The 25214-nt window shown below is 38.2% G+C and overlaps 1 non-coding gene across 1 annotated transcript; it reads left to right on the plus strand.

Moving 5' to 3' along the window:
- Nucleotides 1-24843: 24843 nt before the first annotated feature.
- Nucleotides 24844-24945, plus strand: LOC113177580 (U6 spliceosomal RNA). The gene has a single exon (XR_003300138.2). It is a non-coding gene; the product is annotated as a U6 spliceosomal RNA (small nuclear RNA).
- Nucleotides 24946-25214: the final 269 nt, after the last annotated feature.

Below are 25214 nucleotides of genomic sequence, written 5' to 3' on the forward strand. Positions count from 1 at the left end.
ACTAAACTGAAACTTGTTTGAGCAAAAACTGGAAAAGTTCACGGTAACTGGAGAGTCTGCTTGGAGTACAGTAGCCTCCAAGACCTCCAAATGATACTGCTTTTTCTTTCAATCACTTTCAGCTCTGCTTCTTTGGATCAATTCGTTCTGCTCTCTCCTATTACAAGTCTCTTGTTTGTCTGAGAAGATGGCCAAAGCAATCCCAAGTACATGTGGTTACACCTCATAATGCAGGAGCTAAAGATGTTCTCACAAATTACAGGGTGGGATGTTCCTGGTAGTCATATTGGACTGGCCTGGGGTCAGTGATTTTTCAGCCTGTTGGTCACTGGTCAACCCCAGTGGATTTCATAGTACCCTGTGGGGTGAGGGGGGAGTTCCCATTCAAAATCCACACAGACAAAAACAAGAAACCAGAACAACGACCGGCTTAAGAATACACAATCTGTGATCAAGAGAGTTAACAATTACAAGCTAACACAATCACAACTTAACCGGTGCTTGCATTTATATCTTTTAAATTCATAGTGCAAACAATATCAAAGAGTGGATGCTTATAAACTGAAGTTTTGTGAAAAATAACACCATTGTTATCACCTAGTGATTGCAATGGTCTGGACTCACTGTATTTTCAGTGCTCATCAAAAGGTGCCCAGAGAAGGAGAAGGCTTCCAAAATAAGGCACCCGCCTGAAAGAGGAAGATCTCATTCACCCCTGAGTGCATTCACTGATCCATTGGAGGTACATGACAGATAGCAGAACCTAATTTATTACTTTTAAAATATGAGCCATTTGTGAACCCTAATACTTTGACTCTGATTAAACTATGCTCACATTTAAAGTGGCAGTAAAAGGGAGCCAAAATTTCCATACCCATGCACTAGAGAGATGCAGAATCACAAAGGCCGGGAGCCTCAATGGCATTTCCATTTTTATTTCAGGCAATTGTAGGTCGGTCTCACTTTTCCAACATCCTCTCACCAAATTTTTCTGGATCGGGGTTCATAGTGTCCCTAATTTGTTTTCTGACTTTTTTGAGGAAAATGACATTATGAGGCGACCCATTTTTACCAGCCTCTATTTATCTTCATGCAGAATTGTTCACCCTAGAAAAGTTCTGAGGAAGATGGAATAACTCTCTAAATAATAAAACCTTACAGGCTTTTTCTTTGATAATACCCGTAGTAAAGGGGTATGGCGAAGTCACTGCCAGGCGGTGCCAGAAGATAAGGTCAGGAACTGGTATTTATTCATGAATATAGTAGCAAGATAGTTCAGATTTATTATTTTTTAAGGTCCCTTGGAAATGCATGACAATGCCTTTAACGAGCCTTCTCTAAAGAATGTCAGCATAACAGCACAGGAAACCAAGGCTGCTTCTGTCTCAGGCTGCTTTCTGGGATTCTGTAAAGTTAATGGCTTAAGTGCAAATCATTGTGCAGGCAGCGGCTGGAACCGCTTAACAGACTCCAGCTCTGGAGAAGAAAGTCTCCGTTCAAAGGACATTTTCCCTTCTCCTGCTATTATAAATACACACAGGCATTTGAGAGCAAGGGATAATCCGTGGAGTTTTACAATGCTGGAAAGGAAACTGCTTTCCACCACAAATGTTCTGTGAACGGCGCAGGCATTTGAACATGAATTTGTTCTAAAGCAAAAGAATAATCATTGTACCTAGATTGCCTTTTCTTTTCCTCTCTCTCTCTCCCCCCTCTCCCTGGCAAGTGTTTGTCAAAAATTTTTTGATGAGTATTTTTATGAACATTGGAAATTTGGGTATTTATCCATATTAAAATGTTGCATGTGCATTTTAGGCCCTGTTCCTATCTGGGGAATATATTGAGCAATATATATTGCAATTTTTTAATAACTCAGATTTAAATAGCCCAAATATATTGAACTATAAAATTCATGGACTCTGGAAAAAACAAACAGAAATATTAAATGTTGATTGTTTGGAGAAGAAGTTTTTAATCTCCTGGCTTACGGATAACTAGAAATAGCAATTTTTGAACAGCTGCCCCATTTTCTTGAAGCCTTGAAAGAATGAGATCAACTTCTATCGTTTCAATGTAGAGCTTACTTAGGAGTAACATGGAGCATCATCTTAACGAACTTCAAAAACAGCACCTGCTCGAATCATAGAATCGTGCCTTCCTTCCCTACTGACCTTATTATGCAGTCAGTTTGATAAACTTTCACCTCAGTGTTGAGGAAAAAACAGATAATTTTCTGAACCATGAATACAAACAGTTACAACTTTCTAGCAAGGTTGTGTTGGATTCTCAGGCATTTTTAACAAAATATGAAAATAGGATGAGTCTAGATGGAGCTGACAGTTAGAAATAAGCAAACGTCATTGCGACGTTCCACAGTCAAGAACAGGATTTGCCTGTCCCTTAAAAGGAAACACCAAGGATCAGAGGCATCTTACCAAAGAGTGTGATCTGTTGGAAAGCAACACCCAACAAAGCGCTCTTAATCTCTCCTCTAATGGGCCTGCCTGCCTTTTCCTTTTGATCTCAGGTATATTAATTTGTAAAGTATCCTCTTTAAAAAGCAGATATCACCATGGCGACAGTCCTCAGAAACAGTTTTTATTAGAGTCACCAAGACTTTGCTTTTCTGTCAATCAATTGAGTGCTGTGTTGTTCGAAGACTCTCTGTGTGAGTGTGTGAGTGTGTGTGTGAGTGTGTGCGCGCACACACATACACACACACTCACACACTCACACAGATCCACTCACACACATCCAGCCTTTTCAGAGAGATCATGAAATTTGATTCCTATTGATATTTGTTTTAGAAAAACAATTTTACACACAAAAAATTAGGAATAAATGAATCTGTTGGTAGTTTATACAGATTCTTCAAATCCAAATGTGACTTCCATATTTGTTTTATGGAATTAGGTTAGGAGTTTGCCAAAGACCATTAGACGCAATGACACCTACATATGGCATGATCAAGGAGATCATGGGTGGACCAGCTGAGTGTCCACAGAACCCAGGTAGGTGGTACCAAGTAGCAGAATTGGTAGGTGGGGATTGTGGAGCTGTGGGTCCCTTGTCTTGTGTGGAAGGTGGTCCCTAATCAGTCCAATAATCTCTTGATTTCTGATGTATCTCATAGTGTCAGGAGTAAAGATTCCTCAGGATAAGGAAAAAAAATCAGAACATACCTGTAGAATTTTCTGAGTGTTCCTTCTTGATAACTATTTTAAACAGTTGTCAACACCTGCAAGCCAGATTTTGCAACTTCAGGTCAATATGTAACCTCTGGAAAGTCATTTTCCCATCTCCTTCAAGAAGACAGGATAAAGCCATGCCTAGTTTATGGTAAGCAATTACTGCTCCACTGTTAGCTCACAGTTGGATTAAAGACCTTATAAAAATAAAATCAAACACAGAAACCAGAGCAATGCAAAACGTCTTTTAAACCAAATTCTAGTAAACATTTCACACACTCATACTGTTGATTTTCACTCATTCATTTAACCACTATTTATCAGGGGCCAGGACATGGCTGGGGAGACCTGGGCATAATGAAGTGCGTGGTTGGTTGGTTGGTTAATACAGGGCCTCAGCCGGAGTCTGCAGGCTGTTGGAAATGACCCAACGCAACTGAAAACAAAACCAGGTCTTTGCTCAGCAGAAACCGAAAGACCACATCTCATGATTAAATGTGAAACCCAGCATTTTTCTCACAAACCAATCTCCTAGAGTCCCTTCCCCTCTGGGATGCTATTTGGTTCCACTTCAGCCGTTGCAAGGTCCATTAAAAACACCACACCTGCCCTCAGCAGGATCAAGCAGATCAAGGGCGGGCCTCACACTTGGACCTGGCAGCATCTCTTCCTTCCCCGGGAGCTCTCCTCCTAGGTTTCCTTATTGTCCTCCAGTTTGTTAAATCATGTTTGTCAAGATAATTGGAGTGTGTAGAGTTTGATGTAGCCATTTAAGGTAAAAGGGACACGTTTACTTTCTCACATAAAACAGGCCGATCCGTTTTCCCCAGCAGCAGTGTGCTAATAAAATATACTCTCTCTTCACTAAATGCACATAAATACTCATAAATACTTCCTCACCAGTAAAAGGCTTAACCCTTTATCACATTTAAAGCACTGGAATTGGGGGTGGAAGGAGATGGGACCCGCAGAGTTGCCAGCAACCGTGGGCCAAGGAGATGGCTTGATTCAAAAATTAATTGAGCATAAACCGGGCTTTCCCAATCTCTCCGGCCTTCCTTCTCCTGCTTTCTATCCTCTTAGCATGCCTAACACATTTTTATTAGAGGTGGCAGAAAGGAAAGTGGAGGCTTTTCCCAGGAACACAGATTCATAGCTGCTGAACACGGCAGTGAACATTTCAGTTTCAAACTCACTGTGGGGCCGCGGCTCTATCACAAGACAGGTTGAGAGATGTTAGAGCTCTTGTATTTGGATGAAATATGGGAGACAGGGAGCAAGGAACATGCAAGGAACATGCTGAAGAAAAAGACCCTGGGTGCTCATTGATTCTATTGTCTTGGTCCTTCATGTTCATGCGGTGGGAACTGTGCTATCAGAGAGAGAAAGGAGCATGAACCCACCTGTGTGTGAATTGTCAGACACCCTGGGTGCATATGGGACACTGTCCAGGACCCCTCATTTTAGACTTGGGAGGACTCAGTTCTAGCGCCACATGCACAACCAAGAACAGAAGCTGCAACAGAAGTCTGCAGGGGCACTCTTGTCACCCTCTCTTACAGTGAAGGACGAGAGCTCAGATGGCTTGAACTAGTCCAAGACTGCCCTGTCTATAGCAAGGATGAGAATCTTTACCAACCACACCAGATTTGCTCCCTGGGTCGGTTGTTTGGGTTCACAAGTGTAAAAAACATGATGGCGGCTCAAACACCTTTAAACGCCCCCTCAATTCAGAATGAATCGATACATTTTAAAGTACTGTCATTTAATATTATATAGAAATAGTTGTCAAGTCCATCAAAACAGTTTTGCAAAATTAAAAAATTTGTTTAAAGTCTGATTTTTTTTCTTCCTCAAGTCAATTAATTGGTTAGGCTTATTTTTATGTTGAAAGGAGAAACTATAACTTTTCTTTTTGCAATACAAATATGGTCTATTTTCTCCCAAGATGGCACAGGCCCTGCTCTTAAGAATGGTGGAAAGTTAACCCAATCTGCAACCAGCCCCATATCTTGTGGCTACCTTCAGTGTGAATTCTGCATACCCACCTGGTCAGCTCAAGGCTGTGCTTTCCTTCTAGTGCCCTCCTGCGTGGACATAGGCTACTATGTGTGGAGAGCTTGCATCAGAGATTTGGACAGGCCAGAATCAGAGGCCACCTGATGAGGAGATGTTTGTCCACATTTCCTGGGGCCATGGGAAACCTTTCTCCAGATTCCATTGCTCCAGTTACCACCCACATCATGTCACTCTACCTTTCTCTTCCTACCAAAAATCTCCTCTCTTTCCTATTTTTTCTTTTGTTCTTCTCCAAGTATTTGAGTTTCCAAAATTCTTGTCTTTCCTTTCCATCATGGGAAAGATTGACAGTTCCATCTACTCCATATGCAAGAGTTACCACTTTGGGGAGTGCAAAACACCAGTGTCCACTGGTATTCAGCCTTAGGGAATTATCAGCAAGGTCAGGGAAATAAAAGTTGAGAGGAGAACCCATGGAAAACTTGGGGAGTGTCGGAGCAATGAAGGCTGAGAGTAGGACTAATCTTGAGTGCTGGACTCATTTTCATAGCCAACATGTCCAATTTCTCTGTAATAAGAGGACTCCTGCATTAGCCTTTTAGCTCAACCAGCTCAAACTTCAGCTAGTTATTAAAAGTAATTTCATTCCTCCCATTATATTGAGAAAATTTCTGAAGTAATATAGATAGATTGATTTCTATGATTTTTTAATGTTCAAGTACATGGACAAACTGAATGAAAGCAGGTCAAGCGTCACCTAATGGAGGGTCTGTTTTAATAGGTGGATAAAAATGATTTGCAGTTTAAGCACAGCTTCTCTGCAGAGATAGAAGAAGCTGGAATAGGCTGCTGCCATTATTTGAGGGCACGCATAAATTAATATTCAAACCTGTTTGAAAATTAAGTCCTTGTTTTATGCTATGTTTAAAAACGGATGATGTTTATCAGCAAAATGTATGACTGTTTTTATTGCAGGTTGGAATTTGAAGGTTTTACAAGCTATAAATAGTGATTATATATTTACAGCTTACATATCGACAGACTTTATCATTATTTTTCCTTTATGACTATGGTGAGACTATTTGAGATGACATACATAAGAAATTCACTGAGTAATTAAATGACAGAATAAGTATAAATTCATATTACACTTCGTGGTTCTTGACTTAAAAAACTTTAGAGAAATTCTTGTTATCATTATTAATGTAATGATGATGATGATGATGAAGATCATGTAGCTTGGGGATTGAGGTCATAAATAGAATCACAAGGATTAGATAATATCAGATATTTACTAAGAGGCCCAATGGGAATAAAGAGGATTCTGACTCCACCACACTTTTGCAAGCATATGATTTACTAAGAACAAGTGAGTGTGTACACATGTGTATGCACGAGAACACGCGCACACACACACACATCCTACACACACATCCTGTGTCCAGAGCACCTATAGAAGGCCTAATACCCAAAGTATAAAACAGTAGCTTCTGCACTGATCCTCAATGGCAGAACCCAATGCTAAGTGAGAACAGGCGTGTTCTGTCCTCCAAGTGGTTTTCTTGGCAAAAATGGGAAGCCACAGACAAGGGAGCAGAGGAAAAGTATAACTGTAATTCACCAAACTTCTAACATTTTAGAACATCAACCTAAATAGCATAGACTATCTATCAATCAATCTCTGTCTCTCTCATTTTATCATAGCCTATCTTCCCAAGGGTTGAAGAACATTACTCCAAATTTTTGACATGTGATTTCCTATCATATTCCAGCATATACAAAGTACCTTTAAAAAAAATCTTTAAAATAGACATAATAAAAAGGACTTGGCTGTAACTTTCTCAAAGTGAGCACTTCCCTTCATGCGTGTTGGTGTCACCGGCTGATGAACATGGTGACTGCCAGCCTGGCCCTTGAAGGTGAGAGAAGACTGCCCACCACTGCCAGTAGAGGCCTGGTCCAGACAGACACCTGGAGGATCCCCAGGTCTACAGATCCCTCAGCCTCGCTGTCTTTGTACCTACTCCTCGTCCTCTCTGAATCAACAGCTCTTCTCCATTCCGCAACATAAACGTTTGTATGTCAACGAGCATCGAAATAACGTAAGAGGTTCTGCCCCTTCCTTCTCTCTTCTCCCAGGCTTGCTCTCCAGGTTACTAATGGAACAAGCAGACAGTTTATTTTTCATGCACCGTTTCAGTGTACTGCGTGAGCAAGAGCCAGCTGACTCAGCACATCCTGGGCTAGAGGAGTGTCGCGGAATGGAGATCGGGGACCTAAACAGCTAAGGGCAATGAATAGTGGATGCCCACCGCCATCCCTCTCTCCTACCAGATTGTCGTACAGGGGGATTTTTCACTGGTAGTGACTTTCCGCTGAAATTTCAAAGATGTGTGCATTTCTCTTAGGAAAGAATTTTACTCAGGAACAGACTATTTTCTTTCTTTCTCTCTACTTCCCTTTATTCTTTGGTGATGTCTGAAACAAAAGGTCCTATTAATGGCATTTATTTTACCATGTTGTACAGTGATCAGACAAGTGATGATTTTTATAGACATTCTATCCCCAAAACATGTTGCTTGTTTCCGAGCCCAGGCCTGTGGCTTTGAAAAAAATGAAGGAGGCTCAAAAGAAGAAGGAATGGAGAGAAGAAGGGCAGGTGGACAGCCAAGGAGATGGAAGGAGGGAAGGAATAAAGGAGAAATGATGGCGGGAAAGGGATGGGTTGAATTTGTTTTAAATCTTGGTTCCATGATCCTCAATTTCCTTATCTGCAAAATGACTGCATTATGACAATCTATTTTATAAGGATTTTGAAAAGACTAAATCGTGCATTACACATAGAATCCCCTGCTCTCCACTTCCCAGAGTACATGATTATTTTGGCTAATTTAGTTATTTATTTTATTTTATTTTATTTTTTTTATTGGTCGTTCATAACATTACATAGTTCTTAATACATCATATTACACGGTTTGATTCAAGTGGATTATGAACTCCCGCTTTTACCCCGTATACAAATTGCTGTATCACATCAGTTTCCCTTCCATTGATTGACATATTGCCTTTCTAGTGTCTGATGTATTCTGCTGTCTGTCCTATTGTCTACTATCCCCCCTCCCCTCCCCTCCCCTCCCCTCCCCTTTTCTCTCTCTACCCCTTCTACTGTAAATCATTTCTTCCATTTGTATTCTCTTGACTTACCCCTCCTTTCCTCTTATATGACATTTTGTATAACCCTGAGGATCGCCTTCCATTTCCATGCAATTTCCCTTCTCACTCCCTTTCCCTCCCACCTCTCATCCCTGTTTACTGTAAATATTCTTCTCAAGCTCTTCGTCCCTACCCTGTCCTTGTTTACACCCCTTATATCAAAGGAGTCATTTGGTATTTGTTTTTTAAAGATTGACTAGCTTCACTTAGCATAATCTGCTCTAATGCCATCCATTTCCCTCCAAATTCTATGATTTTGTCATTTTTTAATGCAGAGTAATACTCCATAGTGTATAAATGCCACATTTTTTTTATCCATTCATCTATTGAAGGGCATCTAGGCTGGTTCCACAGTCTTGCTATCGTGAATTGAGCTGCTATGAACATCGATGTAGCAGTGTCCCTGTAGCATGCTCTTGTTAGGGCTTTAGGGAATAGACCGAGAAGGGGAATAGCTGGGTCAAATGGTGGTTCCATTCCCAGCTTTCAGAGAAATCTCCATACTGCTTTCCAAATTGGCTGCACCAATTTGCAGTCCCACCAGCAATGAACAAGAGTGCCCTTTTCCACGCATCCTCTCCAGCACTTATTGTTGTTTGACTTCCTAATGGCTGCCAGTCTTACTGGAGTGAGATGGTATCTTAGGGTAGTTTTGATTTGCATTTCTCTGACTACTAGCGATGGTGAGCATTGTTTCATGTACTTGTTGATTGACTGTATGTCCTCCTCTGAGAAGTGTCTGTTCAGGTCCTTGGCCCATTTATTGATTGGGTTATTTGTTATCTTATTGTCTAATTTTTTGAGTTCTTTGTATATTCTGGTTATTAGGGCTCTATCTGAAGTGTGTGGAGTAAAGATTTGTTCCCAGGATGTAGGCTCCCTGTTTATCTCTCTTATTGTTTCTTTTGCTGAGAAAAAACTTTTTAGTTTGAGTAAGTCCCATTTGTTGATTCTATTTGTTAACTCTAGCGCTATGGGTGTCCTATTGAGGAATTTGGAGCCCGATCCCACAGCGTGTAGATCATAACCAACTTTTTCTTCTATCAGATGCCGTGTCTCTGATTTAATATCAAGCTCCTTGATCCATTTTGAGTTAACTTTTGTGCACGGCGAGAGATAGGGATTCAGGTTCATTTTGGTGCAAATGGATTTCCAGTTTTCCCAGCACCATTTGTTGAAGATGCTATCCTTCCTCCATTGCATGCTTTTAGCCCCTTTATCAAATATAAGATAGTTGTAGTTTTGTGGATTGGTTACTGTGTCCTCTATTCTGTACCATTGGTCCACCCGCCTGTTTTGGTACCAGTACCATGCTGTTTTTGTTACTATTGCTCTGTAGTATAGTTTGAAGTCTGGTATTGCTATACCGCCTGATTCACACTTCCTGCTTAGTATTGTTTTTGCTATTCTGGGTCTTTTATTATTCCATATGAATTTCATGATTCTTTTATCTATTTCTACAAGATATGCTGTTGGGATTTTGATTGGCATTGCATTGAACTTATAGAGAACTTTTGGTAATATCGCCATTTTGATGATGTTAGTTCTGCCTATCCATGAGCAGGGTATGTTTTTCCATCTTCTAAGGTCTTCTTCTATGTCTTTCTTTAGGGTTCTGTAATTTTCATTGTATAAATCTTTCACCTCTTTTGTTAGGTTGATTCCCAAGTATTTTATTTTTTGGGGGGATATTGTGAATGGAGTAGTTGTCCTCATTTCCGTTTCAGAGGATTTGTCGCTGATATACAGGAATGCCTTTGATTTATGCGTGTTGATCTTATATCCTGCCACTTTGCTGAATTCATTTATTAGCTCTAATAGCTTCTTTGTAGACCCTGTTGGGTCTGCTAGGTATAGAATCATATCATCTGCAAATAGTGATAATTTAAGTTCTTCTTTTCCTATTTTTATGCCTTTAATTTCTTTTGACTGTCTAATTGCTCTGGCCAGTGTTTCGAGGACTATGTTGAACAGAAGTGGTGAGAGAGGGCATCCCTGTCTTGTACCAGATCTTAGAGGGAATGCCTTCAATTTTTCTCCATTCAGAATGATGCTGGCATGTGGCTTATCATAGATTGCTTTTACAATGTTGAGGTATGATCCTGTTATCCCTAATTTTTCTAGCGTTTTGAACATAAAGGGATGCTGTACTTTGTCGAATGCTTTTTCTGCATCTATTGAGATGATCATATGGTTCTTATTTTTAAGTCTATTGATGTGGTGAATAACATTTATTGATTTCCGTATATTAAACCAGCCTTGCATCCCAGGGATGAATCCTACTTGATCATGATGTATAATTTTTTTGATATGTATTTGAATCCGATTCGCCAGAATTTTATTGAGGATTTTTGCGTCAAGGTTCATTAGAGATATTGGTCTGTAGTTTTCCTTCTTTGATGTGTCTTTGTCTGGTTTCGGAATCAGGGTGATGTTGGCCTCGTAGAATGAATTTGGAAGTTCTCCCTCTTTTTCTATTTCCTGAAATAGCTTGAAAAGTATTGGTGTTAGTTCCTCTTTAAAGGTTTTGTAAAACTCTGCTGTATACCCATCTGGTCCTGGGCTTTTCTTAGTTGGTAGTCTTTTGATGGTTTCTTCTATTTCCTCTATTGTTATTGGTCTGTTTAGGTTGTCTATATCCTCCTGGCTCAATCTGGGCAGATCATAGGACTCAAGGAATTTATCTATGCCTTCACTATCTTCTATTTTATTGGAGTATAAGGATTCAAAGTAATTTCTGATTATCTTCTGTATTTCTGAAGTGTCTGTTGTGATATTGCCTTTTTCATCCCGTATGCTAGTAATTTGGGTTCTCTCTCTTCTTCTCTTCGTTAGCATGGCTAAGGGTCTGTCAATTTTATTTATTTTTTCAAAGAACCAGCTTTTAGTTTTGTCAATTTTTTCAATTGTTTCTTTTGTTTCAATTTCATTAATTTCAGCTCTGATTTTAATTATTTCTTGCCTTCCACTTCTTTTGCTGTTGTTTTGCTCTTCTTTTTCTAGGATTTTGAGATGAAGTATGAGATCATTTATTTGTTGGTTTTTTCTTTTTTTGAGGAATGAACTCCAAGCAATGAATTTTCCTCTTAGAACTGCTTTCAATGTGTCCCATAGATTCCGATATGTTGTGTCTGTGTTTTCATTTAACTCTAGGAATTTTTTAATTTCCTCCTTGATGTCTTCTAAAACCCATTGATCACTCAGCAACCTATTGTTCATTCTCCAGGTGATGCTTGCTTTTTCCTTTCTTCTTTTATCATTGATTTTCAGTTTCATTCCATTATGATCAGATAAGATGCATGGTATTATCTCTACCCCTTTGTATTGTCTAAGAGTTGCCCTGTGACATAGTATATGGTCTATTTTTGAGAAGGTTCCATGTGCTGCTGAGAAAAAAGTGTAGCTACTTGATGTTGGGTGGTATAGTCTATATATGTCAATTAAGTCTAGGTTGTTAATTGTGTTATTGAGTTCTATAGTTTCCTTATTTAACTTTTGTTTGGAAGATCTGTCCAGTGGTGAGAGAGGTGTGTTGAAGTCTCCCATGATTATTGTATGTTGGTCTATTAGACTCTTGAACTTGAGAAGAGTTTGCTTGATGAACACAGCTGCACCATTATTTGGGGCATATATATTTATGATTGTTATGTCTTGTTGGTGTATGGTTCCCTTGAGCAGTATGAAGTGTCCTTCTATATCCCTTTTGATTAGCTTTGGCTTGAAATCTATTTTATTAGATATGAGTATGGACACTCCTGCTTGTTTCCGCGGTCCATATGAGTGATATGATTTTTCCCAACCTTTCACCTTCAGTCTATGTATATCTTTTCCTATCAAATGCGTCTCCTGTAGACAGCATATTGTTGGGTCTTGTTTTTTGATCCATTCTACTAGCCTGTGTCTCTTAATTGGTGAGTTTAAGCCATTAACATTTAGGGTTATTATTGAGATATGGTTTGTTCTTCTATCCATATTTGTTTATTGATGTTACTAAACCTGATTTGTTATCCTCTTTGACTACTTTCCCCCCTTTACTGTCCTACCTCCCATTGTTGGTTTTCAATGTTATTTTCCATTTCCTCTTCCTGTAATGTTTTGCCAAGGATTTTTTGAAGAGATGGTTTTCTAGCTGCGAATTCTTTTAACTTTTGTTTATTGTGGAAGGTTTTAATTTCATCTTCTAACCTGAAGCTTAATTTCGCCTGATACACGATTCTTGGTTGGAGCCCATTGTCTTTCAGTGTTTGAAATATGTTATTCCAGGATCTTCTAGCTTTCAGAGTCTGTGTTGAGAGATCAGCTGTTATCCTGATTGGTTTACCCCTAAATGTAATCTGCTTTCTTTCTCTTGCAGCTTTTAAAATTCTCTCCTTATTCTGTATGTTGGACATCTTCATTATAATGTGTCTAGGTGTGGATCTCTTATGATTTTGCACATTCGGCGTCCTGTAGGCTTCTAGGATTTGGGATTCTGTCTCAATCTTCAATTCTGGGAAGTTTTCTCGTATTATTTCACTGAATAGACTGTTTATTCCTTTGGAATGGAGCTCTGTGCCTTCCTGTATCCCAATGACTCTTAAATTTGGTCTTTTGATATTGTCCCATAATTCTTGGATGTTCTGCTCATGGTTTCTTAGCAGACTTGCTGAGCTGTCTATGTTCTTTTCCAGTTGAAATACTTTGTCTTCATTGTCTGATGTTCTCTCTTCTAAGTGATCTACTCTGCTGGTAGTATTCTCAATTGAGTTTTTAAGTTGGTTTATTGTTTCCTGCATTTCTAGAATTTCAATTTGTTTGTTTTTTATTACCTCTATCTCCCTGTGAAATTGATCCTTTACTTCCTGGATTTGTTTGTCAATGTGATCTTTCATTGTCTGATTTTGCTGTCTCATGTCTTCCTTGAGACTCCAGATCATCTGAAGCATATATATCCTGAACTCTTTATCTGATATTCCATCTGTTGCAGCTATTACCTCTTCTAAAGTTGAGTTGACCTGCATTGCTTGTGGTCCTTTCTTTCCTTGTCTTTTCATACTGCTCGCGTTTCTTTCTGCTTGGTGCAACTGTTGTGTTTTGAAATTTACCCCCTATTTATTTATGTTGCTCTTGTATACTTGAAAAGTCTCCCTTGCAGGTGCGGGTGGCGGCTGTGCCCCTACTCCAATTGGGGTGACTTGTCTACCACGCTGGCGGCTCTCTGGGCCTGTTCCGGGAGTGGAAGGCGGCTCTGCTCTGTCCCTATTCCAATTGGGGTGTCGTGACTACAATGCTGGCAGGTCGCTGGGCCTGTTCCGGGCGTGGGCGGTGGGCTTGGCTGGCGGGATTCCACCTAATGGCAGTCCCTAACCTCCCTGCTTGCTAATTAATGGCTTCTCTGAGGCGCCACGCCTTCTGTAGCTGCGGGGCAGGCCGCGCGAATCAGTTGGCCTGGATCTCCGGGGTCCTGCTGCTGGCTGTTTTGATGTTGCAAGCTGTTGGAGAGTGGTGGTGTATTCTTCAGCTTTCCCGGATGGTGGCCGCTGACTGCCTGGATGGAGTGTCCGCTGTTTTGATGTTGCACTCTGAAGGAGAGTGGCGGTGTATCCTTCAGCTTTCCCGGATGGTGGCCGCTGACTGCCTCGGTGGAGTGTCCGCTGTGGGGGATGGGACTGTACCGCTTCCTTCCCCTTCTGAGATCCCGTGCTCGGCCCAAGGGTCCCTGTGGGCTTGGCTGGTGGGATTCCACCTAATGGCCTTCCCTAACCTCCCTGCTTGCCAATTAATGGCTTCACTGAGGCGCCACGCCTTCTGTAGCCGCAGGGCAGGCCACGCGAATCAGTTGGCCTGGATCTCCGGGGCCCTGCTGCAGGCTGCTGGGATCCCTGGCACTCTATCACTTTGATTTTTTCTGCTTGCCCCTCCCCCAGCGCTGGCTTATTTGGTGAAGAACATTCCATGGAAAATCCTTTGTGTGTCCTCCCTATAAAAGTGAAGAGGTTCCCGGTGCACGTTCTCTTTTCCAGCGCCTTCCAGCTTGCACGCTGACCTTTAAGATCACAGAGCAGTCCCACCCTTGATCTGAGAAACTCATGACCATGTGTGGCACAATTTTTTTTTCCTGTTTTCTTAATTTAATGGTGCGGCCAGCTCCTTTGAAGCCGGCTCATCTCCTCAGCACAGGTCGTGGGAGAGATGGGTTATCACGCTTTTGTAATGCAGAGAAATGAGAAGACACGCACAGGGTTCATAGGAAACGCAAAAGCCACAGTGAACAGAAACAACCGACTGTGAATTTGTTAGTTGCATCTAAAATGCTTTAGAAAATTAGACCCACATCTATGGAGATCATGTCGATTATTATGAAGTGAGGAGGAAAGACTTGTCATAAATACATTACAAGATAAAATTCTGAAATTTGCTATTGATGACCACACAAATTCCTTGAAGATAAAATTGTGACATTAAGAACATCAGGAGTATTGTAGAAATCTAGAAGTGTTATTATTAGTTCACAGAAGGCTGTATATTTTATGAAAATAATTTCTTTACACATAAGTGGACATGTGCATATTTCCAAAAGTCACTAATTAATTAATGATATTAATTAATTAGGTACTAATTAATTAACTAAGTCATTAATTAATGATATCCCAAGGTGAATCCTCATCTCTTGTTCTAGATTAGCTGGTTAAAAAAAACATGATTTTTAGCTTTCAATGGATTATATAAAACAGCTGATGTGATTCTTGTATAACTTCAAATCTTGTATTTACTAGCATCCTAGGCCATCATTAATTTTAATATAAAAGTAAAGAGTTTCTAAGTCACAAAGCTGTAAAACTTTGGAATTTGATTCTCCAAAGACTCAGGCTTCTTATCTGTTCAATGGAGATAATAATACTTTTTACATCCTAGGATACTGTGAGGTTTAGATTAACTGATGTACCATGTCAGCCTTCGACTCCACAGATGCTTAGCATAGGGCTTGGCCTGTGTCAGAGTTTGTGCAGACCAGTGGCTATGCTTACTGACAGAGTTAGAAGGATGAAAACATAAAAATCAGAATTGTTCCAAGCATCCCTACATTTCTTGTTTCACATTCACCACTGTGATTTTGTTTCAGTAGAATCTGCAATGGTTACATAAAATATATATAAATGTAGAAAAACTTTTGTTGGCTTTCTCAAGTATTAAAAATAACTTTTGCTCAAAAATATCTCCTAGAGATATAGATTCACTCACCTGTGTTTATGAAAACTTTTTTGCATGTATGTTTATTGGGTTATGGTTTACAATTACAAAATCCTGAAGATAGTTTAAATATTCTCCAATAGAAGAATGACATGAGTTATTGAATATTCCTGGCTTGTCTTTTTTTATTGATTTTATTATTTTTTTAAATACATGACAACAGTGGAATGCATTACAATCCTTATTACACAAATGGAGCACAATTTTTCATATCTCTATAAATAAAGTATGTTCGTCAATTTATGCCATTATACATGTACTTGTTTTTTTTATTACAATTCTTAATACACATAAAACACTAAGAATAATGAGGTAAAGAAATGTGAAGACAATGGAACATTACGCAGCATTAAAAGAGAATAAAATCATGGCATTTGCAGGTAAATGGATAATGTTGGAGAATGCAATGCTAAGTGAAGTAAGGGGCCAAATGTTTTCTTTGATATGAGGATGCTGACTCATAATGGGGCTGGGGGGCATGGGAAGAGTGCAGGAACTTTAGATAGGGCAAAGGGGAAGGAGGCAAAAGGAGGGAACAAGGGGTAGGAATGATGGTGGAATGAGTTAGACATCATTACCCTAAGTACATGTATAAGACACGAATGGTGTGAAAATACTTTGTGTATAATCAGTGACTGGAAAAATTGTGCTCTATATGTGTAATGTGAAATGAATTGCATTCTGCCATCATGTATAACAAATTAGAATAAATATTTGAAATGCAAAAAGAAGTAAAAAAAATTAAAAAAAATATAAGGGCTGGGGATGTGGCTCAGTGTTTAAGCACCCCCGGGTTTAACCTTCCATACCAAAAAAAAAAAAAGAAGAATAAAAAAACTGATGAAGAAAGGAGGCCTAAAGAAAGTAAGTGCTAGGTCCAAAGTTGTGGACTCAGGATTGGAATGTACCCATTCTCACTAGATTGAAGCCCTTGCCATTCTGATGGTATGTTCAGTCTGGTCATTGATCATATGTTTTACATTATTTACTCCCCTTTATTTTGATTTTAAAATTACTGTCTGTCCATTTTTTTGACTGTATGTGAAGTGATTTTGGCTATGATCTGTCCTGCTCATAATACCTTGTAGTTCTTGCTGGATGGAGTCCCTTAATCTTAGATTCTTTTAGGAGATATTTTCTATTACCTGAAACCAACATGTATCTGAGTCAAAGACTTGAGGGTTTGCTACTGGTAACTAAGTTTGAGGAAATTATCTCATGGTTTTGTCATAGGAAAATGCAAATGATCTTTACCATGTAGAGAAGATGTGAAGATCAAATTAAGCATTAAATGCAGTGGGTTGGACATATAATATGTCATGGCTAAATAGTAATTGTCATGAACATGCTGTCATTAACATAGACCAAGTATGTTAGTATCTTTCTATGATGTTAGAATTTATTCAATAACAATAAATTCACAGGCTATAACACTTTAAAAAATGTGAAGATATTAAATGAAGTCTAATCTCCTTGAAATTAAAGCACATGAAAATTTATTCCTGTTTGTGTTAAGACTCATGATGCACACATACTTAACTTTATGTATGCTATGGAGAGAATATGGCAATAATAATTTGCTCTCGAGAACAGGACCAAGGATTTGAAGACTAGACTGAAAATCAAACAAACAAGCAAACAAAAGACAATAGAATATTTTACTATACATATACACTGTTGGGCATTTAAAAATATTTATAGTACTCATTTAATTAATAATCACTCCACAAATTAGGTAAAACATTAAAGCTGTTAAAAAATCAGCTAAAAAGTTGTTTTTTTCAATAGTTTCATTTTTATTTCAATTTTGGTTGACTCTAGGGCAACATTAATCTATGAATATAAAGGTAGTGCACTATAGAAACAACTCCTGTTATATTTCCAACATAATAATATTGGTACTGCAGACAAACCTGGGATCATTTGAATTTGCTTGCCCAGACACTAAAATTGTGAGGAAATACCTGACAGAAGTTAGTTCGACAATTTTAACTCCTCAGAGAGACTGAGAGTGAAGCAGTTTATTTAGGGATTCACTAGCCTTATTGGCTTTCTGTGGGTGATTTTAATTTCGAGGGATTCTTACAAGAGGAAAGATTGCAAACCCCATTTATCAAAGATCAGCAGTGATTAATGGCTGGGAGGCAGCTTAGTGGGGAAGAGAGTAACCAGCCCTTGGACACCAAAACATCCAATGGAAATGTAACTTACATGCTGGGTAAAATTCTATTATCTTAAGATATTATTTATTCAACTAGTTAAACAAGAATAACCCAAGAATCCCTAATATTACCGGCACAAGTCATAAAACTTCAATACAAGTACAGGTGAGACATGGATCCCATTGAAATACACGCAATAGAGATTTGCTTTTGAGTTATATTATCTTTTATAATATAAATATATTTTATATTTATATTAAATATATAAATATAAAATATATTTATATATTTAGTATAAACAACTCTTTTATGATACACTTTATAAAAAAAATAAAGCCTTTTAAGCCATTTAAAATTGACTGTACTACCCAAAACTCAACTGAATTATTGCCACAAATAAACTTCTGAATTTTTTTCCGTGCTATAGGGATCAAATCCAGGGGTGTTCTGCATTGAGTGACATCCCCATCCATTTTTATTTTATTTGGAGACACAGTCTCCTCAAGTTGCGAAGTTGGCCTTGAATTTGCAATGGAGCCTACTGCCTCAGTCTGTCAAGTAGCTGGGGTTACAGGCTACTACTAGCTCACTACCCATAAACATCTTATTGCGAAATGCAAAGATTTAATGTCTATTCAATGTTTCATTCAATTTTCTGGAGAGTTGTCACCATGGATAGCACACTGGTCACTCACTTTTTTCAGGAATATCTGTCTGCTCTTGCTGAGACTTCTTTGCAGGAAGTTCTTTCCATAAGTGCCTGAATCGCTGTAGGCCTCTTCTCCTCTCCTGCTCAGACTTTTGTTAACATCATTCTTCTTAGACCCACAGTCCACCACCCGCTTGCTTCTCAAGGCTGCACCTGAAATCAGATGGTGTCCATGAGCATCAATCCTCCCTGTCTGGGTGCTTGCAAACCACCTCTCCAAATCTAAACAAGTGCTGACCCCCAATGTTTCAAAAATCAGTTTCACCGTTTTCTCCATTCCACATTCTCCACACCCATCCTCTCTTCTGGTGTCCTTATCAGAGTCAATGTCTTGGATCTACTTAGTCACTTAAGTGAACAACAGGAACATCGTCCTTTATTCCAGTGTTTCCAAGCTTTTGGGATGATCAGCACTACCAGTACTATGTACTAAATGTAAATTTTGCTTATCTTCTTATTTAGTAAATTTGAGGCTGGGTAAGAATCAGTGAATTAAAGCCTTTTTCACGTGGTCTTTATGATTGAACAGTTAAGACAAATGCCTTTCTTCATTCCTCCCAATTAAATCAATTGCAAAATTGTATAGTATTCTGATATCTGAATAACTCTTGATTCCATCCAGTTTTTACCCCACTAAAGGAACTTAGATTAGGCCACCATCCTCTGTTGCTTTCTCAATCACCAAATGTCTCACTAGCTTGTGTCTTTTGCACTCTGCCCATTTGTCACTCCAAACTCCTGTTCTTACTCACTGCCATCTCCTTAGGACCCCTCTGCCTAATTTTCTTCCACACACCAGTGGCATAGCAGTTTCTAGGTCAATTCTTCTTATTCCCCAGGTCTGGAATAAGTGGCTCTAAGTGTGCACTCAAGTCCTATGTTTTCACTGGGACCAGATGAGGCTACCTTTTGTACATTATTCATGCCTGTCAACAGAGCTGAAGATCTGCAAAGGCAAGGGGTCATGTCATCTCTGGGACCTACTTCAGTGCCTGGCACATTGTCACAGGCTTGCCACACCAGTTGACTGGATTAATCAAAGAGATTATGCACTGGAATTACTAACATGCAAAGCTATGGTGTAAGGTACCAGTTCATTGACTGGTTAATGAACACAGGCTATTGCTGCAAATTTAAAGGTCAAATCAGTAAAAAAAAAAAAAAAATAGAGGAGTTTGGAGAGGACACAGAAATGACCAGTACTAACATATATGGACACTACATCAAAATGATAAAAGACTGACTCTCACCTAGCATAAAATCTGTGTAATCTTGTGTGTAAAGACCTCCTGAAAAGCTCCTGAAAGGGCATCTAGCTCAGATTCACAAATTTGTTTTACTTATGATAATTGCTATTAAAATTAATCAAACGTGCTATGTAAATGCCCCTTAAACATATTTAGATTTTGAAAATTGCCATTAAACAGATGAGAACATAATGGAAGTGCACTTTCAGCATAATTGTCATTAGCATAGCTAATTGTTTGTGTTCATTTAAACGCTAAGCATATAACTATTCACTTGCAGTGCAGTCTTTCCAGCTCAGACCAGAAAAAAAGAGAGACAAGGAGTAGGCAAGCTAAAGAACTGTCATGCTGTAAATTTTGCAGTAATAAAAACAAAATGAGAAAAGATCTCTCCACGGGGGAAATATTTCCAAACTCATTTTAAGAGGCCAGAATTGTCCCAGTACCAAAGCTGGGGGTGTGGGGAATGAGGAAAGAGAACTACAGGCCAGTCCCTGAATAAACACACCTGCAGAAAACCCTAAATAAATGCTGACAAACCAAATGCAGGAACTCATCTAAAAGGTTATGCATCAGGATCAAGTGAGATTTATCTCTATTATGCAAGGTTAGTTTAACATATGCAAATCAAACAATGTGACATATCACATTAACAGAATGGGAGATCAAAACTACCTGATCATCTCAATAGATGCAGAAAAAGCATTTTGCAAAGCTAAGCATCCACTCATGATAAAAACTCAAAATAGGAATTTAAACAGAAAATTTCTTCACGCAATAAAGAACATTTATGAAAAACTCACAATTAACATCATAGTCAATGGGGAAAAAAATGAAAGTTATTTTCTCTAAGACCTGGTACAAGGGAAGAGTGCCCAACACTTCTGTTCAACATAGTAGCAGAAGCACCAGAAAGAGGAATCTGATAAGAAAAAGAAATAGAAAGCATGCAAACAGAGACTGAGGAAGGAAAATTATCTATTTGCAGATGACATATCCTTATACATAGGAAACTCTAAATATTTAACAAAAAAATTAGAGTTAATTAACAGAATTGATATAGTTGCATGCTAAAAACCCCATCATAAAAATCAGTTGTTTCTATGCATTAACAATGATTTATCCAACAGGGTAATCAAGAAAATCAGCCCACTTATGATAGCATTAACAATGATAAAATACTTATAAACTAAAGAATAGGCTATATGACTAAACACAGAAAATTATGAATATTTGAGGAAGTGAAAGATCCACACACTGAAAACTATGAAATATTGATGAAAGAAACTAAATGAGAGAAACATTAACGAAAAGATATTCTTATTCATGAATGAGAAGTCAATATTGTTAAAATATCTATAATACTCAAAGCAATGTACACATTTAACACAATCTCCATCAAGATCCCCAAAAAAAGAAATGAAGAAAAACATTTCTTGATTTCAAATTACATTACAAAACCATAGTAACTGAAGCATCATGATTCAGACCTACAGGCCAATGAGACAGAGTGCAGAGTTCAGAAATGAATCCAGGCCTGCACGGCCAATGAAGATTTCATAAGGACACCAAGAATACACAATGGAAAAAGGACAGACTCTTTGATGCATGATTCTTGGAAAACTGAATACCCATATGGAAAAGAATGAAATCGGACACTTAGATCACACCTAAAAATCAAGTAAAACTAGATTAACACTAACAAGTAAAATTTAATAAAACTCCTAGAAGAAAACACAGTGGATCATTTTCATGGAATAGGTCTCTGCAAAACTTGTTGGGTATGACACCAAAAGTTCAATCAATGGAAGCTAAAATAAACAAGACGACAACTTTTCTGCACAGCAGAGGAAACAATCTAGAAAATGAAAAGGCAACATATGATTAGAAGAAAATATTTACAAATCATACATCTGATAAAGGGTTAATATCCAAAACACATAGCAAACTCACACAACTCAATATAACATAAGTAAATGAACAAATAAATAAAATAACTTCTAATTACAAAATGGACAAAAATCTGAGTAACTATTTTTTTTTTCCAGTAAAGACATACAAATGGCCAAAAGATGGATGAAAAAGAACTCAACGAGGCTAGTATTTTGCATTTGAGGAAAATGCAAGTCAAAACCAAAATGAGTATCAGCTCACAACCCTTGGATTAGCTACTGCCAAAGACAAAATGTAACATGTGTTGGCGAAGGTACAGGAAAGGAAAGCCATGGTACCCTGTTGGTGGACGTGTGCACTGGTAAAGCTATTAATGGAGAATCATACACAGGTTCCTCAAAAATAAAAGGAAAACTATAACTACCATATAATCCAGCTGTCTGTCTTCTATATGTGTACTCTACATACATGAGATTAGTGCCTCACAGGGATAATCTGCACCCCTATATTCACTGAAGCATCATCCCTAATAGGTCAAGAAGGGAAATAACCCAAGTGTCCATCCACAGATGATTAGATAAAGAAAGATTGGGATATATATATATATATACACAATGTAACATCACCAGCCTTTAACAAGAAGCTGCCATTTATGACAACGTGGAGAACTTTCATGCTGAGTAAAATAAACAGCACACAGCAAGAAACATACTGCTCACTCTGACTTACTATATGTGCAATCTAAAATAGGCTTCACACATGAAAATAATACATATCACAGATTTAAGGAGGAGAGGAAAAAAGTAAACAAGCAATAACTAAAGAAAAAGTACAAATACATTTTCTAAACTAAAAAGAGAGCAGTAATTCCTTGAGTCCTCACATCTAAAACATGGATTGATGAGAATTCAGTGGTGATGAGGTTGGAGAGGGAGGGTGAGCCAGAGCAGGAGAAGGCCGGAGGTGGGCGTGCTGGCTCAGCTGTAGCAAGCACGTGGGACTCTTTTCCTAGTGGGATAGGAAGAAGCACTTCAAGGAAGACAATCAAGCCCAAGGCAGTGTGACATATATTCTCTTCTGGCAAAATTCATAAAAGAGATGGTTATTGAGACGAATCCAAGTAAAATTCCTGAATTCCTAAATCTCAAGATAAGAATAAGGAGAATACTGGAAACTACAAATAGCAAAGGAGAATGCTCATTTCTGAGTTTGGGATTAAATGCCACATGTAGTCTTTGCACTATTCTGTCCTTTCTAAATTTTCCACAGTGTGCACAGAGTGCTTTTTAATCAGAGTAAACAAAACTATGCTACTTTTTTAAAAAAGTCAAACCAGCTCATACCTATTAGCCACTTGCACCCAAGTTTTCCCTTAACTGTTATGCTATTATATTAGAGCTATTTGTTAACAACATTTCATTGTGAAAAGAACACATGAATAGGCATTTAATTGCATAGGGGATTTGTACTGAAACCATTTTAATAAATCAAGTTTGGAACATCTGCAAACATTTGTACCTAAACTGCATATTTGAAGGAACAAAACCAAAAAGCACAAAAGCTCTGAATCAAAATGAAGATGAAATATTTCAACACAAAACTGCTGCCAAAATCACAGTAGAAAATCATTGTTGTTTTGTACACAATTCTGAATTGTTTAATGAAGTTCTGATTGTCTTTGATGCAAAGTAGCAAAGTTCTTCAGATAGAAAAGCAATGTTTTTCTTTAGTTTATAGCCAGTGAGAAAAATCATAGAAATCAAGGAAAATAATATGGAATGCAATGTTCTTTGGTTTTCTTATTCCAAGAGATGTTTGGTTTACTCTTTAAACAAGAGTACATTGTCACCATTGTCAAAAACAACAGAACTCATTTAAGCTGACACAACCTTAAAGCACCCCAGAGAAGCCGCCTATTACCTATAATGGGTAGAAAATGAGTCATCAAATGCCCTATTCCCAGAAATGGATTTGAAGGTGGAGGAGCAAGTATTTCTTCTCAGGTATCTATCAGAGTCTATAATGATACACTTTCTTAATTGGTAATTAGTTTTTGTTTCTTTCCAGTTCTGTTTCTTAACCATTTATTGGGTAAACTAAATAAATAAATTGTGGGCAAAAGAAAAACAATGTGCTTGTTCCACAAAAACTCCCGTAACATTGCTAATAGCTTTCATTTTGAAAGTATGGTTTGGTAATGTCAATACATCAAGATACAGAAATCAATGGTATTGCTCATAAGATTAGCAATAGTCACTATACAACCTAGCAATTCCACTCTAGGTATATATCCAAAAGTTGGAAGTGCACACACACACACACACATACACACAATGTTCACAGCAATATGATTTATAAACCAACACCAATCAGCTGATGAAGCAATAAACAAAACTGGTACTTCCATGTGATGTGATGTCACTCAGCCCTAAGAAGAAAAGAAGTGATGATACATGCTTGCATAAGAACATAAAAGAAACTCAAAAACATAATTAAAAGTAAAAGAAGCCAGACACTAAAACTGAAGGCCTGCCTGACTTGGAATGGATGGAGAACTAATTACTTTAGAGCTTCTTAGAACCAACAGCCAAACTACTTATGAACTTTTGATTCAAAAACTGCTGCTAAAATTGGGGGTGAGTTGCTAGTTGTGGCATTTTTCTTGATAACAAAATATTTAAAAAATATTGAAGTATGTAAGTATCAAATACATAAATTTAATTTATATTTATTGAATAAAATAAATACACAAAGAAATTTAGAATTGTCTTTGTGCATGTAAAATATTTCTTACAGGAAAAGAAAGATGCAGAAAAATTTGCAGATAGAAATTAACATGTCCACACTGCTATTATGATCGTGTGCCACATTGCAATGTCTGGGTCAATCATGATCCAGGTAGGGCCATAAGATCATCATGAAACTGTAAAATTTCTGTCACCTAGTGACTCTGTAGCCATCACAAGGTCACAGCACAAAACATTGCTCATGTTGTGGTAGTGCTCAAGGTAACAGACCTACTGTGCTGTCAGTCATACAAGAGCACAATACATAAAGCATAATAAAAAACACTTGATAATGACAACAAATGACTATGCTACTGGCTAATGTATTTACTATGCATATTGTCATTATTTTCGAGAGTACCTCTTCTGCTTACATTAAAATGTCCACCATCATCCTCGCTTTGGCAGCACATATACTAAAATTGAAATGATACAGAGAAGATTACATGGGCCCTGCAAAAGGATGACATGCAAATTTGTAAAGTATTCCACTTTTTTAATTAAAGAAACAATAAATAAATAGAAGAAATACTAGCAGTGTAGAAAAAGGGGAATAGGGGGAAGAAGGAGGGAAGGAGAGAGGAAGCACTGGGGACTGAAGTGGAGCAAATCATGTTCCATGAGTAGGTATGAGTAGGTCAAAACACTATTATGGGTAAATATTATGCACTAATGGGAACATTTTTAAAAATGTGTGCTGTAAGACATTCTGCATGCTCTGCTGGTGGTGCCTTATACATTCCATGCGTATTGCATCTCTTGATGGC

The sequence above is a fragment of the Urocitellus parryii genome, chromosome 6 (assembly GCF_045843805.1).
Source record: "Urocitellus parryii isolate mUroPar1 chromosome 6, mUroPar1.hap1, whole genome shotgun sequence".
NCBI classification, from domain to species: domain Eukaryota; kingdom Metazoa; phylum Chordata; class Mammalia; order Rodentia; family Sciuridae; genus Urocitellus; species Urocitellus parryii.